The 19,042-nt window shown below is 46.3% G+C and overlaps 1 long non-coding RNA gene across 1 annotated transcript in view; it reads left to right on the forward strand.

Moving 5' to 3' along the window:
• LOC123365870 overlaps positions 1-11,945 on the forward strand; it is a 45,689-nt gene extending 33,744 nt beyond the window's left edge. Inside the window, exon 3 of the long non-coding RNA XR_006577802.1 lies at positions 11,835-11,945. This is a non-coding gene — a long non-coding RNA (uncharacterized LOC123365870). The remainder of the gene's footprint in view (positions 1-11,834) is intronic.
• Positions 11,946-19,042: the final 7,097 nt, after the last annotated feature.

Below are 19,042 nucleotides of genomic sequence, written 5' to 3' on the forward strand. Positions count from 1 at the left end.
CTACAGCTTCAATAGGAGAGACTGAGGGAGCCCCATACCAGAATATCTTATAGCCCAGTGCTTAGATCACTCACTTGAGAGGTGGCAGATTGCCCTTCAAATCCCTTCTCCCTCTCTGCTGGAGTGGGGACTTGAAGCAGGGGGTCTTCCACTGCCCAGGTGAGTACTGGGCTAAAAGTTATGAGGGAAGTTGTTGCTGTCTTGCCCCTGAGGCTGCCAACTGGATCAGGCTCCACCTGCGACTTAGGCAGCTGAATGCCTGCGTTCCCCTGGTTTTTTAATTGCTCTGGGGCTTTGGTGGGAGATAGGTAGTACTCATGCCCAGAAACCAAGGTGCCTGGGGATCTTTAAACTGCAAAAACTTAGTTGCTGAGTGAGTTTAGGTGCCTACAGTGTTCAGCGGAAGTTTTGTGAATCACAGTGGAGCCTAAAACTGGTACTTAAGAGCCTAAACTCAGCTTAAAGAACCTGAATCTGGGGTTTAGGCTCCTAAGGACTTTTGTGACTCTAGCCCTTAGGCCCCAACCCTCCAAGCTGTTTCATGCAGCCCTGTGTCTTGAGAGAGCCCTGTTGACTTCACTATAAAAAGTCTTCCCCTGTTCAGGGTCTCAAAGTACTTTCAAAACTAATTTATTCACTGCAGGTCTCTTAATATTGCCTTCAGGGGACAGGTGGTTTAATATTGGGTTCAGTTGATCAGGATTGGATCCTGACTGCAGGAATCATTTTGAATACAAAGTGAAGAATAAATGTATTCCAAGTCCTGCTGTGTCCCAGGGCCTTTAACTGGTACACTGAAGACCGTATTTTCAAAGAGGCCCCAACCTGATGTTGAAGTTTGGGCCCACTATGTTGCATGGACCATCATTTGTACCCACAGTTTTCCTTGTTCAGTCTCTTGCTCTTGCAGTCATTTGTATATAAAGCAAATCAAGTAGTTTACTTCCCTTCTGTTTCCATGTGTGATAGCTATTTGCACGCACAGGCTTCTGTTATTTGTGGGAAGAAATGAGGTGGCTAGAGAAACGGGAGCAAATTAAATGGTGCTTTTGAAGATTCGGCATTATAACCCATCTTTGTGGCTTGATCTGGCACACAGGAGAGCCAACTAGGGCTCTTACCAATGTGGGGGGAAAAACCTCAGATACAAAATTAGTTTCCATGCTTCACTGAAGTGCCACTCTTTTTATGAGTGAAACGAGGTGGGTGAGGTAATATCTTTTATTGGACCAGCTTTTGTTGGTAGAAGGGACAAGCCTCGCCCACCTTGTGTCTCTCATATCCTGATATCAACATGGCTACAACAACACGGCAAACAACCCTTTCTATAAAGCAGGAAGCAGTAATAGAAAACCTAAAAATGGAGTGACCCTTTGCTTCCTATAACTTCATATTTCTCATTTTATATTGTTTCCACCATATGGTTTACAACAAAACTTATTGTTCAACGTGAGACTCAATTGGAATCAATTGTTAATTAAATTTATGTCTAAATTAATAAATCACAACTATTCAGATCATGTTCATATGAATAATTTCTATTATGGTGAACATAATTATTAGATTCCACATTTAATGAACCATATTGTGCGCTGAAATTCTTGTAACAATTGGGACTAATAGAATATGTTAACCTTTATTCTCCTCCGCTTGACACTACATTACACCATGAATTAATATATAAGTGCCTAGAAGAGTTTCATAATTAAGTAGCCATTGTGACTCTTTTGGCCTATTGGGTGAGTTACTTATCCTGTGTCCTTTCTTTACTTAGCAGCATTTGAAGCAAACCAATAAATGTCCATGTAGTCAATCAGGGTTCTGTTCTGTGTGTACCTCTTCCCATACAACTACTGTATCAGATGTTTTGCGTGTACACAAGCAAGACTCAATTACGTGAGTCAATTCTCATGAAGACCGAAACAAATCCAAAAAAGGTCACTGCATCTGAAAGAAGAGAGAGCACTGTCAGTGGGAACTTCAGGGTAGATTCCTAAATTGTGTGTGTGTGTGTGTGTGTGTGTGTGTTAGTGTATTATATAAAGTGCCTTGTGCAAAATTGCATCAATACAGCATTTTTTAGGCCATGATGCAGCAGCCACTCTCTCAACTGAGTCTCTGTATTTGCATGCACAATAATTTAGTCACATCCCACGGCCTGGGAGACACCAATGAGGGGAAGACTTATGAATGACGCTTCTCTTCTATGAGGCTGGAAAGGCAGTGGTGGGGAGCTGGAGACTGGGGAACACAGGGCTTCAAGTCCCCTGAATGCTATGCAATGTTAAGGGATGCAAAACAAAAAAACAAAAAAGGGAGGTGGGGAAGCTGGGAAATGAGGTTTCTATGGAGCTGTTCCTATCCGGGCATTGCAATGTCTCATTGGCCCAATGACTAGACTTTAAGTCACACGTGGTCCCAATTCAGAGCTTTTAAATGCTGCATGCCATATATGGTCCCAGTCTAGCAAATTTAACCTCTATAGTCCAAATTCAGGGAATTTTATTCCTGCCAAGACCACCCCTGCCACTGGTTGGTTTTTAAAGTTTAAGAATTGTTCAATCAACCAACCCCTAAACCCTACATAAATTTCCAGGCAAAACTCTTCTTCAACTTGTTCTTTAAAAACCCGTCACTTCAGCTAAAAACCCTTAAGAGAATGAAACAAAACCACAAAGGTTAGCAGCCCTATAGAAAGTTAAAGGTTCACTTACAAAAATAATAGAAGGTCTGAAAATACATGGAAAGTCACCAGAACAACTCACTCCCAACCTTCCTTCCTTCTGCCCGACATATGTGTCCCACGAGTTTTGCAGCATGTGAGCTGAGTTTGCAAAAGTCTCTATAAGATTTCATAAGGGCTTTGTTAACTACTTGAGACCTTACAATAAATTGTATTTTTTTTCAATATTTTAATAATGTGGGGAATGTCCTCCTGATTACAAATCATTCTGTCACACCAATATGCCTGCATACTTGTTGTCTGTATTGAAGAAATATAAATGAAACAAGAACTCTGCAATTGCGTGCCTAAACCTCTCCTCTATTTTCAGCCTCAATGTCAGTAGGTTTCTGCTGTCCTATTTATCACTATATGGGCACTTCTCTTTTAACTCTGGTTTGTGAACAGCTTAAAATGTTAGTGGCTTTATCCTCACAATGCTGCTGTGAGGCAGGGCAGTATTAGCATCATCCCACTTTTACAGTTGGAGAATTGGGAGATTAAGTGACTTGGCCATGTTTTTTTCTTTTTTTTTTTTTTTTGAATATCAGGGTTGGAAGGGACCTCATCTAGTCCAACTCCCTGCTCAAAGCAGGACCAATCCCCAGACAGATTTTTGCCCCTGATCCCTAAATGGCCCCCTCAAGGATTGAATTCACAACCCTGGGTTTAAAAGGCCAATGCTCAAACCACTGAGATATCCCTCCCCCAGAAAAAAAAAATTGAACTCCACCAGCCGCTCAGCAATATATCTTCAGGTCCCCCACAGCACTCAGCAATTTCAGCTCTTAGTAATTTTAGCTCTAGTGGTTTCAGCTTGTAGTAGGGGAGCTTCAGTGCTGGTGCACCATTGGCCCAAAGTGAATTCAGCACAGCAGCCTGTAACTAGACTCCTAATGGAATCAAAATTAGCTCTGATATTCCACAGTGGAGAGAGGAGGAGGTGCAATTGGTGTTTCAGGCCCTCAAAAGGGACCCATACCATCAGGTACACATACCTGTCCCCAGCCTCTCTCAAATGGAAGTTTGTGGCAGAGCTAGGAACTGAACCCAAATCTCCTGAGTTTGCTGAATGTCTTCCTCCTTTGCTGCATGTCTCCAAATTAGGAAATAAACAAGAGGCAGCCACATTTGCTAAGGTGCTAGAAAAAGCCAGGGCCTTGATTCTTCCATGGCCCAGGATATATGACTAGTGCAACTTCACTGAGAGTTGTAACCTGTGGCAGCAGGAAATAGGGTCCAAAGAAAATTATTTGCTAACTATAAAGAATAAAAGGCCAAACTTGTTAAGGAAATAACGTTATTTTCAAACTTCTTGGAGGTATTGCAAACAATGGAGAGTAAAATATTAAAATTGCATATAAAGAGGCACTTGACACTTTCTATCACAAACAGCATTACTGCAAAATGCTGTGATATCATCCTATTGGCAAAGATATGAAAGGGGGCAGGCCTGAGAGATGCCAGCTATTCATTTTAATAAGAACCTGAAGGACAGAAAAATGAATAGGTAAATGAAACCTTATTAAGAATTGAAGCTATAGCAATGCATTCAGTTATTAAAGTCCATTACATAGCTGAACATTCATAGTTGATGCTAATCACTCTGAGGTTTGCAAGAATTTGGCTCCTTTCTTTAAATTTAGTGTAACACACTGGCTGAGTGTGTCATGTCCCCTTCTAGTAATTGATTCACATGGAAGATGGGAGCCTGCTACTTTTATCAGTTAACGTAGTTATTTCTTCTTCTTTGAGTGCTTGCTCATATCCATTCCAGTTAGGTGTGCGCGCACCGCGTGCACGTTCGTCGGAAGATTTTTACCCTAGCAACCCCCGGTGGGTCGGTTGGGTCGCCCCCTAGAGTGGTGCCACCATGGCGCTGGATATATACCCCTGCAGACCCGACCGCTCCTAAGTTCCTTCTTACCGCCCGTGTCGGTCGTTGGAACAGTGGAGCGCGGCTTAGCTGTCCTCCACTTCCCTAGCTACTCCGTATTTCTTCGCTATCTTTGTTGTATATAGTTATAGTTATAGTTAGTTTAATAGTTCTTAAATAGTTAGTGTATATAGTTCAGCGGGGTTTGGGCATTAGCCCCTTCCCTGCGGCCGGGGCCGGGGCCCATGCCCGGTTCACCGGGGTTCAAACCGTGCTCGTCCTGTCATAAGCCGATGCCCACAAGCAATCTCCACGACTCTTGTCTAAAGTGCCTCGGGGAATCGCACATTACAGATAAGTGCCGTATTTGCAAGGCATTTAAACCGAGGACAAAGAAAGAGAGAGACTTTCGCCTAAAGAATCTCCTCATGGAGGCAGCTTTGAACCCTCCATCCTCGGCACCGACCGCTGAGCACACTGCTAGCAGCGCTCCTCCGGCACCGGAGACATTCTCCACAGCCAGGGACCTTATAGCCATGACTGAGTCTGTCCTGCCTCAACCCCCGGCACCGCCGGTGCGGGTATTACACTCCAGAGGTAAGCCAGCCATAATGAAGCCTCCTTCAGTCGGCTCGGCAGACCGGCACCGATCACGATCCAGGTCCCGGCGCTGTTTGCGGTCTCATCAACGATCACGGTCCCGACGCCGCTCACAGTCCCGGCACCGCTCGCCCATTCGGTACCGGTCGTACTCGCAGCATAGATTGACATCTCGACCTCCGGCCCGGTACTCTCGGTACCACTCCAGCTCTCGGCACCGCTCCCGGCACCGCGACTCTTGCAGCCGTTCCCGCCGCAGACCTTCGAGATCCAGGTCGACCTCCCGGCACCGCGCTGGTCGCAGGTCCCGGTCTCGCTCTCGGCACCAGTATGACTCCAGGTACTGTTCCCCGGTGCCGAGGAGATCACCAACGGCGAGAGAGAGGGGCTCGTACCAGGGTCTTTTAGCTCCTCCCTGGCCGTCACGGCACCTGTCCATGTCTTCGCATGCGGACAGTGCATATGCCCAAGATAAAGACGCCGATGTGCCCACCGCGATATTCCACGAGCCCCAGGCTCAGGATCATGGACCTCAACAATGGGCATTCTGGACACCTTGGGCATATCATCAGGCCCAAGGTGTGCATCCAGGTCCATCACGCTCTGCCACGTCAGAACACAGGGTGCCGGAAGCCACGATAAGCCGCCCTCCTCCTTCTGCTTTGGAGGAAGTGTCGGTCCAGCCTCAGGACTCCCAGATCCCAAGGGAGACAGAGGCTGTCCAACATGAAGAGCCCTCGACTGACCCACTTGTCCCAGGTCTCTCCTCATCCTCCTCCCCTGACGAGGCGGTAGTCGGAACGTCGTCTGTAGGCCCTCCACCAATCGACCTGAGGGCCCACCAGGACCTCCTCCGGCGTGTGGCACAGAATATGAACTTGCAAGTCGAGGAGGTCCCGGAGGTAGAGGATCCAGTGGTGGACATCTTATCATCTGATGTCCCCACGAGAGTGGCCTTCCCCTTTATACGGACGATCCAGGCCAATGCCAACACAATCTGGCAGTCTCCGGCCTCTGTCCCACCTGCTGCCCGTGGAGTGGAACATAAATATATGATGCCCTTCAAGGGCTATGAATACTTATACGTCCATCCCCCTCCTTGCTCCCTCGTTGTCCAGTCGGTCAACGAGAGAGAGCGCCATGGCCAGCAGGCTCCAGCCCCGAAGTCAAAAGACACGAGGTGCATGGACTTGCTGGGGCGCAAAGTCTATTCTGCAGGGGCACTCCAACTCCGCGTGGCTAATCAACAAGCCCTCCTTAGCCGCTATAACTATAATACCTGGGTGGCAGCGGACAAATTCAAGGAGTTGCTTCCGCAGGACTCCCGACAGGAATTTGCGGCCATCCTGGACGAGGGAAAAAAGGTTGCTAGAACTTCCCTCTAGGCTTCCCTGGATGCCGTGGACTCAGCGGCCAGGACCCTAGCCTCCGGGGTTACTATGAGGCGTATCTCATAGCTGCAAGTCTCAGGCCTCCCCCCGGAGCTCCAACATACAATCCAGGACCTCCCCTTTGAAGGGCAAGGCCTGTTCTCCGATAAGACAGACCTAGGCTGCAAAGCCTAAAAGATAACAGGGTCATTATGCGCTCACTAGGCATGCACACGCCAGTGACTCAGCGCAGGCCCTTCCGCCCCCAGCCACACCGCTCTTACTCTCAGCCCAGACAGAGACAGGACTTTGCTAGACAGCGGGGTAGAACCGGTCGCCGGAGGCAGTCAGACAACCAAGAGGGCCAGAACCACGGTTCCTCCAAACCTTCCACAGGACCAAAACCCTCGTTTTGAAGGTGCGCCTGAGGGCGTCGTACCAGTATCGTCACAGGATCCATTCCCTCCTTTCTCCAACCGCCTCTCCCTTTTCTTCCCTGTGTGGTCCCGGCTAACGTCAGATTGCTGGGTCTTACGCACGCTGGAATTTAGGTACCACCTCCAATTTATTTCACGCCCCCCCTTCCACCCCCTTTCCTCGTCCCTCTTCAGGGACCCTTCTCATGAGCAACTCCTCCTCCAGGAGGTGCAGACGCTCCTTGCCAAAGGAGCCATAGAGGAGGAACCGGAACATGAATGGAGCACGGGGTTTTACTCCCGCTACTTCCTAATCCCCAAGGCAAAGGGAGGTCTCAGACCCATCCTGGATCTGCGGGAACTCAACAGATACATGATAAAGTTGAAGTTCCGCATGGTATCCCTGGGGGCCATCATCCCATCCCTGGATCCCGGAGACTGGTATGCCGCCCTCGACATGAAAGATGCGTATTTTCACATAGCCATCTACCCACCTCACAGGAGGTTCCTCCGGTTCGTAATCAACCGCCAACATTTTCAGTTCGCGGTCCTACCGTTCGGACTCTCTACAGCCCCAAGAGTATTTATGAAATGCATGGCTGTAGTCGCCGCCCACCTCCGCCACTGTCGGATACATGTTTTTCCGTATCTAGATGACTGGCTCATCCGAGGGGCCTCCGAGGCACAAGTGATCCATCACGTCGGCATTGTCAAGGACCTTTTCCTACATCTAGGCCTAATGATCAATGCGGAAAAATCCACTCTGATTCCCACTTAGAGGATAGACTTCATTGGCGCCACCCTGGACTCCAACCTCGCCAGAGCCTGCTTACCGCTGCCCCGGTTCCACGCAATGGTGGCCATCATCCACAGTCTGCAAGCTGCTCTGTTGACTTCAGTTCGCACTTGCCTCGGTCTCCTGGGTCACATGGCGGCCTGCACGTTTGTGACGAAATACGCCAGATTACGCCTCAGTCCCCTCCAATCGTGGCTCAACTCAGTGTACCGACCAGGCAGGGATGCCATAGACATGATCGTCACCATTCCCCCGAGCGTCTTAGGCTCCTTTGAATGGTGGCTGACCCCCTCCCTGGTGTGTGCAGGGCTGCCGTTCCATTCGCCCCAGCCCTCTGCATCCCTGACGACGGATGCATCATCTCTCGGTTGGGGTGCTCACCTTGGGCATCTACGCACTCAAGGCCTTTGGTCATCTAAGGAACTGACCTTGCACATCAATGTCCGGGAGCTGAGAGCAGTCCGCCTTGCTTGCCAGGCATTCCATCAGCACTTGCAAGGCCGTTGTGTGTCAATATTCACCGACAACACAACAGCCATGTACTATATAAACAAACAGGGCGGGACAAGGTCCTCGACCCTTTGTCAGGAGGCCTTATGACTCTGGGACCTTTGTATAGCCCACTCCATAGACCCCATAGCGTCCTTTCTCCCAGGGGTTCGGAACACTCTGGTGGATCACCTCAGCAGATCCTTCCTTTCTCACGAGTGGTCGTTTCACCCGGACGTTATTCTTTCGGTCTTCCAGAAGTGGGGATTTCCCCGTGTAGACCTCTTCGCGTCCCGCGAGAACAGGAAATGCCAGATGTTCTATTCCTTTCAAGGCCTCTCACAGGGCTCCATAGCGGACGCTTTCCTGATACCGTGGATGACTCACCTGCTATACGCTTTTCCACCATTCCCACTTGTCCACAAGGTCCTGCTGAAAATATGCAGGGACAGAGCCCGCTTGATCATGATCGCTCCAGCGTGGCCCAGGCAGCACTGGTACACCATGTTGCTAGACCTGTCAATAGCCGACCCTATCCCACTACCTCTTCACCTGGACCTGATAACTCAGGACCACAGCAAACTGCGTCACCCAGACCTACAGTCCCTCCATCTCACGGCATGGCTCCTGAGTGGTTGACCCAGTCTGAGTTGCGTTGCTCTGTCCCAGTGCAACAAGTACTCTTAGGTAGCAGAAAACCTTCCACTAGAGCAACATATCTGGCCAAGTGGAAGCGTTTCACATGCTGGTGTGGAGAGCACAACGTTCTTCCCACCGAGGTCTCCATCCCCACCATCTTAGACTACCTCTGGTCTCTTAAGCAACAGGGCCTAGCGGTATCATCTTTGAGGGTGCACTTGGCAGCCATCTCTACCTTCCACCCAGGGGAGAATGGCCGCTCGGTGTTTTCGCATCCTATGGTATCTAGATTCCTCAAAGGCTTGGAGCGCCTATACCCCCAGGTATGCCGCCCCGACCTGGGACCTCAACCTGGTTCTTACCAGACTTACGTCGGCCCCATTCGAGCCATTAGCAACTTGCTCCCTTCTCTACCTGTCCTGGAAAACCGCCTTCCTCGTGGCCATCACATCGGCAAGACGAGTTTCCGAGCTTCAGGCTCTCACAGCGGACCCTCCATATACTGTGTTCCACAAGGACAAGGTGCAGTTGCGACCATACCCGGCCTTTCTCCCCAAAGTGGTATCGGCCTTCCATGTTAACCAGGAGATCTTCCTTCCGGTCTTCTTCCCGAAGCCACATTCATCGCGCAGAGAGCAACAACTGCACTCCCTAGACGTCCGTAGAGCACTCGCTTTTTATATCGAGCGGACAAAGCCCTTCCGCACAACCCCCCCCAACTCTTCATCGCGGTGGCAGAGCGTATGAAGGGCCTACCCATTTCCTCACAGAGGATTTCATCCTGGGTGACATCTTGCATCCACACCTATTACGACTTGGCTCATGTTCCATCGAGCCACCTCACTGCCCACTCTACCAGGGCTCAAGCCTCATCTGCTGCTTTCCTGGCTCACGTGCCCATCCACGAGATATGTCACGCAGCTACCTGGTCCTCGGTCCATACCTTCGCCTCTCACTATGCCCTGGTTCAGCAGTCCAGGGATGACGCAGCCTTTGGCTCCGCAGTATTACACTCTGCGACATCTCACTCCGACCCCACTGCCTAGTTAAGGCTTGGGAATCACCTAACTGGAATGGATATGAGCAAGCACTCAAAGAAGAAAAGATGGTTACTCACCTTTGTAACTGTTGTTCTTCGAGATGTGTTGCTCATATCCATTCCAAATCCGCTCTCCTTCCCCATTGTCGGAGTAACCGGTAAGAAGGAACTGAGGAGTGGTCGGGTCGGCAGGGGTATATATCTGGCGCCATGGCGGCGCCACTCCAGGGGACGACCCAGCCGACCCACTGGGGGTTGCTAGGGTAAAAATCTTCTGACGAACGTGTACGCGGCGCGCACACACCTAACTGGAATGGATATGAGCAACACATCTTGAAGAACAACAGTTACAAAGGTGAGTAACCGTCTTTTTAGCTCTGTTGGTAGAAGCCTATGGTCATGTGCTACAAGTCCTGATTCTACTCTGCAGTAGTTCATTCATAAACCTTGTAAGGTCTGCAGGAGCGCCACCAGCTTTTTTGGCACCCTGGGCAGTGGAAGGTCCCGCCCCTGAAATGCTGTCCCCGACAGAGGCGGCGGAAGGTCCTGCACCCGAAATGCCGCCCCCGACAGAGGTGGTGGAAGGTCCCGCCCCCAAAATACCGCCGATGACCAGGATGGCCGAAGGTCCGGCCGCTGCGGTCACCGCCCCCCAAATGTTAGCACCCTAGGCGACCGCCTAGGTCGCCTAATGAGTTGCGCCGGCCCTGAAGGTCTGTGTCAGAGCCATAAACACCTTTTAAAAATCACTCTGGGGGAAGGTATCTGCTGTAGGAGACTTTAAACCAAGGCAGTAAAAATAAGTTTAAAAGATGTCAGGTTAAAGCATGCATATTTTCTTCCTTTTCGGCTAGATTGTCACAATTCACAGATCCATAGATTCCAAGGCCAGAAGGGACAATTGTGATCATCTAGTCTGTCCTCTTGTATAACACAGGCCATAATTAGCTGACCATGAGTTCCCAGGGTGACGCTGTGAATAAAAGGGATAATGTGATCCTGGGATGCATACATGGAGGAATCTTGAGTCGGAGTAGAGAGGTTATTTCACATCTGTATTTGGCACTGGTGCTACCACTGCCAGAATACTGTGGCCAGTTCTGATGTCCATATTTCAAGAAGAATGTTGATAAATTGGAGAAGGTTCAGAGAAGAGCCGCCAGAATGGTTAAAGGATTAGGTGCCCTGGGTCCCTTAAGCTGCCTGTTTCCAGGAAAGAGGTTCCCGGCTGGGAATTGCAAATGGAGCCTAAGTGCCTTACTTGGCTTTATGAAAGGCAGTGATGTTCTTGTGATTTTCTAGATGCTTAAAAGTTAGGTGTTGCTGAAAATTCATCATGAACATTCTGAATTCTACTGAAAAAAGCAGAGTTTTTGATTAATATTTTTGTATAATTTCATCCCATTTTTAACAGCTAATAGAGCTAGTCCAAAAATTCAAAATTTGAAATTTTGATGAAAAATTTCATTAATATTAACTGGCATTTGTAATATCAGGATTTATTTGTAATGCTTTTAAAATGATTAGATTTTGTGCTAGAGGATCCCTGGGTGTCAGGGATCTGATCTAGCAACAAGTTTCCTGCCTGTCTAGAATAGCTGGAGAGGTAAAATGCACTGGCCTGTGATTTGTCAAATCAGTGCTGGATTGTTGAGTCTCCAAAAGCTCAAGGCCTCACAGAGTCAAATATGCTGCTGCCCCTGCGCTCTACCGTTAGGTGAATCATTGGTCTGGCTATTTTCTGTAGGTCATAATTATTTTTATGCAATGGAACTTAAAAGGAATTGCTCTGATTCTAAAACTCATTTGATTGCCAATAAAAAACCTACATTTTCTTAAGGATTGAAAACTAATCAGTAAATGTGGAATTTCTGTCTCTTGCTGCAGGTCCTTGTATTGTGGGACTGCCAGACCTCCTGAGTCACATGACTCACTGTCTGATTTCCGAGTCAAGCTTTTCATTTCCTAAATGATAAGGGATAAAAGATAAAATCTGGCACACACAGGTAATCTTTGCCATCTTAATATTTGTTAAGCTTTTTGATTTACTGAGAAGTTAAAGTCACTGCAGGTCACAAAACCTGCACATTAGATCTGCTTCATAAAACATTCTGAGTGAATGCTTTTGTCATTTATTTCACCATCTTTAAACGAATGTAGCTGAAGAATTGCACCTCCAATTTATAAATCTTTCAATTTATTTCTGTTTTCAGCTTATAGGATGGGACCATATCCAGCTAGTTCTAGCCATTTGTGCGTGACTATAGAAGAAAGCTAACATATTTCTTGCATAATGTAGACTTGATCCAGCTTACATTTGTTAAATCATCCAAAAGGAAATATTCTCTCTAGGAAACTTTTGCACACGGTTAATATATCCATGTGTTTAAAATTTTGTAGCTCTTCTGTATGTAATCTCTCTTTCTCTCTCATCCCCCCTTTTCTGAAGGAGAAATATGATTAGCCTAGTCTCTGTTTCTCTCTTTCACACATATTACTCCCCCCGCCTTTTTCAGAAGGAGATGTATGATCAGCATAGAAATTGGAGAAGATCCGAACCACTTTGGATACCTATAACTATGGGATGTTTGGAGGCCCATGGGTATCTCAAGTTTCACATCTGCCAGCTTTTCAGAGGATGTTATCAAGGGCAGAAATAAGTAGATGATGATGATGGTAGTAATACTGCTTCAGAAATTGGGATTCTTTCTCCCAGAAACATGTGCGCTCCCCTGGCCTTGTCTAAGATTTGTAGGTGGTAATGGGGCTACCAGAAAAGAAAATAAGTAGTGTTATTAAAAAGGGAGCCTGGGCCTGTAAATATAGTATTTGAATTATGATCTGCTTTGGAGCTGAGAAAGGTCTTTGACCTTGGAAGATTAAAGAAGTTGGTGAGAAGCTGTCAGGCCAGGTGAGTGGTAATGGGCCCAATTCTGATCTCTCACCATTTTACACTGATGTAACTTCTAGTGGACTTCAGTGGAGTTTCTGTAGATTTGTACCATTAGAAGTGAGAATAGAATTTAGTCCATTGTGACTCAGTGTGGAATTAACTACCTCTTGTTTGTGGTGACATAAACACCTTACACTAGTGTTGGGTAAATCTCCAAAGGAGTGGAGGTTTGGCTTGGATAAATGCCTTCCCCAGCAACTTAGGTACAGATGCTTATCTCCGATCCTCTGAGCCTGGCATAGTCTTCCCCATATGTATGCAATTGTGTGTGCAAAATGCTGAGAACTTGGCTGTTTGTTCGTATAGGTATCAACAGAATTGCATGTACAGTCATGATAACAGCATGTGCAAAATAGTTTGTATATTTTGTGTGTGTAGTTGGATGCTTTTTTGGGAATCAGGCCTATAAAGATGGAATATTCATCCCTTTCTAACTCATAATTCAAAATATCCTAATAATGCAGGGTTAAACAAACATACTCAGCATGCAAGGTGTAACAAAATAGTTCCACCTTTTAAAAAATGTGTAAAGTTGAAGAAAAGTAGTAAATTTATTCATAAAATAAAAGGACATTTTGTATTTTCCCCACAAATATATCAAGCAAACTTGCTGCTCCCTGTAGTTGCTGTATATTATAAAACAGAAATGTGTTTTAATTAGGGCCGTTGAAGTGTTCTCTCTCCTCCCCTATCTGAGAAAGAACTTGCGTTGCTTTTATCAGAGACAGGGATATTTTCAGAGGGCCTCTGATTCCTGTGCACACAGTTGTGTGTGTACCTGTTGGCACACAGAAATTGACATTTGCACACACAAGTTTCCTCAATGCTTGCCTAATTATTGGATTTGCAAATTGCAAGTACGTGTTTGCTTGTACACTGTGCACACAAGTGGGCATTTTGTACATGCAAATTGGGATAGCTAAGTGTGCAAATTAATCGGTTTGTGTGGAAATGCCTATTTTAATACAAAAATTTAACATATGCAGAAATTAGGACCCTCTGACAATTTGGCTCATTACATTTTAAACCCAATTGTATCAATAAAATCTATTAAGTTTCATAAGACACACCTTGAAAAAGAGCATGCAGGACAAACAAAGAATTAACAGATATATATGATGCACTATTTTGTTGTTTCATTCTGAATCAGGGACACTCATCAGATAGAAGTAGATGGCCATGCAATATAGGAATAGCTATTCTTCTGTTCCAGATTAGTCCTTTTAATGAAGTTATTGACAAGCTGGGATTCCTGGGATATTTTCATAATCATATCTAAGTACCTTGATGAACCCGTGAGTAATATTCCAAGCTGTGGTAAACTGAGTGGACAGTGAAAGGCAAGTATTGTGTGCCAAGCCCACAGTATAATTGAGCAGCAGGATTTTCTCTCTTATCTGTACTGTTCTTTGTTTCCTCTCCTTTTGTATTATTTTGTATTTGTAAAACCCCAGCTACCTAAATATCAATTCCAAACCTTGGACAAATATGTATCTGGATCCAGATGCAAATTTAATGTTTCAGGTAAATCTCTTTATGGAAGTGACCTGGCTGCTGCTGAGACAATGCACCAGTTGGCATCAGTCAGCCATAATTAGTTTTGGAACAGAACATCCAGCAAAAAGTTTGTCATGTATTTGACTTGTCTGGTTTCCCAGTGTCCTTGGATATTGTGCAAGTTGCAGCAGGTGCCAAGCCTTAAGCACAAGCAAGACAAGCACTCTTTTGAGCCATGCGAGTCTCAACCACTCACAGCTCAAACCCCTTTCTTATGGCCCTGCAGAGCATAGGGATATTACTGGCAAGTGCATAGCCAGTCCTAGGGATGTGTGAAGAGTGTGGTCACAGGGGATAACCCTTTGGCTGTGGTGCTCCATCAGCAGCCAAACCTGTGCGGCTGGGTGGAAATAAGGGAATTCTCTATTTTAAGTAGGAAGAAGATGGAAGGGGTAAAAGGCAAAAGCCTCATGGAATCTCTTGATAGGGGGAGAGAGAGCGTGTGTGGAGGGGAGGGGGGCAGGCTGAAGAAAATATCCAAGACCAGCACTAGGCATGTGCCAAGTATGAGATACCTTTTGATTTGCCACTCAGTGCTCTTGGCCAGAAAGTGACATTAAGAGATGTTACAATAAGTGTGCAAGGAGGGAGAGGAGGAAGCTCTATCTATTGCTGCAGAGCAGGAACAGTATGGCCACAGTAGGCCTCTCACTATCCTTTTCCATGTGTTTTTCTCTTTGGCATCTTTCCCCAGAGCTACTGCTTCTGCTAGTGTAGCACTAAATAATGAACAACACTCAGTCTTGGTCACTGGAGCTAGAGCTGCCAATACCTATGCACACAGCTCTTGAGTTTTGCTATACGTTTCAGGTGAACTTCGGCCAAATTTGAGTGAACCTGGACTGAGTTTCTGACTAAATGCCTCCCTCCCCAAGGTGCTGAGGAGAGACTTATGTTTTCAGGTGGGAATCATATGAGGAATGAGTTTTGCATGTTTTCAATCTCAGAGGTGCAACATTGACTTTCTACTGAGTTTTGTTTTGTTTCCATCCCGAACCACAAGCTGCCCTTTGACATCTTTAAAGAAGGTTGAATTCAGCCTAAAACTCAACTCAGGGTCAACTGAAAGAATTGCAAAGCTGGGCCAACTTTTCAATTTGGAATGAACTCCAAAGCAAGAAAGTTTCACCTGCTTTTCAGCATTAATTACAAAATCTATGCTCAGATCTAATTAGAACTTTATCTTTTGAAACTGAGAGCAGGACAGTTGGCTAGCACAGCTTCATTATCCCCCTTGCCCCAAGTGGCATGGAATCCTGATCTCTCCACCGGACTATGGATGCCCCTATTGGTTGGTTGTGCCTTCTGAAGGAGATGGCAGAGTCTGGAGTGGAGTGTTGTGTGGATTAAAGTTCTCATATTACTCCTTGCATTTGCTGAGAGTGTCTGCAAAGTATCTTTGATGGTCCTGTTGGATGAATAACATTGTGATTATCAAAAGTATCTGACTTTGTTGGGGGTTATAACTTCCTGCTAAGGGACCTTATGACAAATTACCAGAGGAACACAGAAGGGAGCTGGCCTTAGCTTCTCATCTGAAGGAATGCATCTTCAAGAAAAAGAAGGCATGAGAATGTTCTGCTACTTGAGTGATCTGAATGATAATTCCTTGGGGCTAAATCATACCCTAAAACTTTTCATGTTGGACAGGTGTTTCATTAGTCCTAAAGTCTTCCACTGCTAAATGATTTCTCTGTACCATCACCTCAGGTTTTCTCTCCACTAAAATCTTCTGGGGGACTCAAAGCAATCAATAAAATTACCCATCTAGTTTATCCTTGTAAAGTTTAAGATATAAATATGCTTCTGCCCCACATAAAGCTATGAGTTCACAGCAAGACCTATCCAGGAAGCTTTCAAGTCAAGTCCTTTGTCTCTGTGCTTGTTTGGTCTTGGGTTGTCAACGTTACTGTTCATTTGCATTTCAGATCTCTGACTAAAACAGTGTCCTCGGGGTTCTGAATTGTTATAGGATGGCAGAACTAAAAAAACAGAGCAGTACCTTCATATTCTATTGCATTTGATGAGGGATTCTCAGCAGCACTATGTCTCTTCCTGTTTAGAGTATATCTCCTTTCCTGACAAAGTTTGATACATGCTGGTTATCAAGGTGTATCACAATTCACAATGTTAACCCTGTTGCCACTAGTTAAAATAATACATAAGTGACAATCCATTTGTATGGGTGATCTCCCAAAGTACTTACTAATGTCTGAGGAGCAGAGGCTTCCAAAGAAATGAGCTGTGATGGATGGACTGACCATATAGTGATAACCTACTCAAAGCTTCAAATATTAATGCTGCATATTGCTGCAGCTATTTAGAAATATACAGCATACTCCTATAGAAACTAGTTTACCTGATGCAGTAAGGGCATGTATTTTTCTCCCATGTTATATGGATTCCATACAGAATTCCAACTACTTGTTTTACCTTATTGGACCAAAATGTTTTCACACGGTATTTATCTTACCTCTCATACCAAGCTCTTGGCTTGAATGTTTCCCAAGACAGCTTGTTATTAACCATGGATCTATGGTACAATCAAGCAGGGGTGGTGGAAGGACTCCAAAAGTTTGTGTGGGAGAGAAGCACAATGGTCACAATGCTACTTGCTCAATTTTGGGTTGGCCACCCTTCTGTCATGCCAGCAGGGAAGGGGCTTCACCATTATGCCAAGCAGCTCTGGTCAGGGGCCTGGGCCCTCACTCCCTTTGTAGTACCTCTGTCACGTTCAGGGTCTCAAAAGTGTGTGTGTGTGTGTTGGGGGGAGGCATGCCCCTCATTTAAAAAGTAGGGGGGCAATGGTCCTTTGGAAACTCCTGTCTTTGGTGCTTATGCCATCAAGTGACATTATGTAACAGACTTTGCTGATGCAAAGACCCTCTCTATGCTGAGGCTAGAAATCATGTTGGCACTTTCTAGTGCTGTTACATTTTCAAATCTCAGCATAGGCTACTTAGGAACTGTGATGGGGTGTTCACCCCACACAAGCCCTGAAGGGGAGTTAAGGTGGCTCCGAAGGGGGCCATTAACCTTATAGACCACACCTGGGGAAGAGTCAGGCTTGAGTGATAAGACTAACTGAAGATGAAGTCCACCTGGGCTTGTATAAAGCCAGGATGTTGAGAGCAGTAGGCAACTACAGGGAGTGAGTCTACAGTCACTCTCTGGGCACAGAGAGATGGGTAAGAGTAAACCCCAGGGGGGAGTAAAAGCTCTAGGATCCTAGCCCTGTGGGAAGGGTTTACTTAGAGGAGTTGTGGGGAAGAAAGCCTGTAAAAGGTGGAGTAGGAAGAAGCCTAGGGAAAGAGCAGCAAGGGTTGAGACTTTGTAGACCGTGTCTGCTGAACATAAGAATGACCATACTGGGTCAGACCAAAGTTTTCTAGGCCAGTATCCTGTCTGCTAACAATGGCCAGTGCCAGGTGCCCCAGAGGGAATGAACAGAACAGGTAATGATCAAGTGATCCATCCCCTGTTGCCCATTCCCAGCTTCTGGCAAACAGAGGCTAGGGACACCATCCCTGCCCATCCTGGCTAATAGCCATTGATGGACCTATCCTACATGAATTTGTCTAGCTCTTTTTTGAACCCTGTTATAGTCTTGGCCTTTACAACATCCTCTGGCAAAGAGTTCCACAGGTTGACTTCCTTTTGTTTGTTTTAAACCTGCTGACTATTAATTTCATTTGGTGACCCCTAGTTCTTGTGTTATGTGAAGGAGTAAATAACACGTCCTTATTTACTTTCTCCACACCAGTCATGATTATAGGGGCCCTGCACTGGGATCTAGAGTAGCAGGTAGGCCCAGGTTCCCCTACCAGCCACCAAGGAGTGGTGCAGGACTGGTAAAGGGGGCATATGGACAGTTGGTCCGGTGATCCATCAGTACCCTGGGGGAGGGACTATAGAGTGATCTGGCTGGAGGGCTGGGTCACAAAGAGAGAGCACCCTGAGTGTGGAGAGTGAGGGGGCCCTGGAGTCAGTGAGCAAGCAACAGAAGGGGACATTAGGCCAGGTGAGAGCTAATCCCCAGACCCTGCCACAAGGGGGAGCTCCAGCAGCAAATGTACCCTGTGATAGGAACCAATAAAACCAATATCATTTTATGGCAGGACTAAGTATCTGGAACAACTTGGTTTCTTTGGTCTGGAGAAGAGAAGACTGAGGGGGCATGATAATAGTCATAAGGATGTAAAAGGTTATTATAAAGAGGAGAATGATAAATTGTTCTCCTTATCCATTGAAGACAGGACAAGAAGTAATGGTCTTAAATTGCAGCCAGGGAGATTTAGATTAGGAAAAGCTTCCTGTCAGGGGAGTAAAGCACTGGAACAAAGCACTTAGGGAGATTGTGGAATCTCTGACACTGGAGGCTTCTAAGAACAGAGTAGACAAACACCTGTCAGGGATGGTCTAGATAATACTTAGTCCTGCCTCAGTGCAGGGGCCAGGTCTACATCCTATGAATCTTGATTTACAGAGATGAAGAAGAGTTCAGAGAAATGCAACGCAGAGAAATTCCTTTTGGAGGAATGCAGGGGAAGATTGTTGTAATTCTTTTTGGTTCTGGTTTCAGTGA

Source organism: Mauremys mutica, chromosome 3 (genome assembly GCF_020497125.1).
Source record: "Mauremys mutica isolate MM-2020 ecotype Southern chromosome 3, ASM2049712v1, whole genome shotgun sequence".
Lineage (NCBI taxonomy): Eukaryota > Metazoa > Chordata > Testudines > Geoemydidae > Mauremys > Mauremys mutica.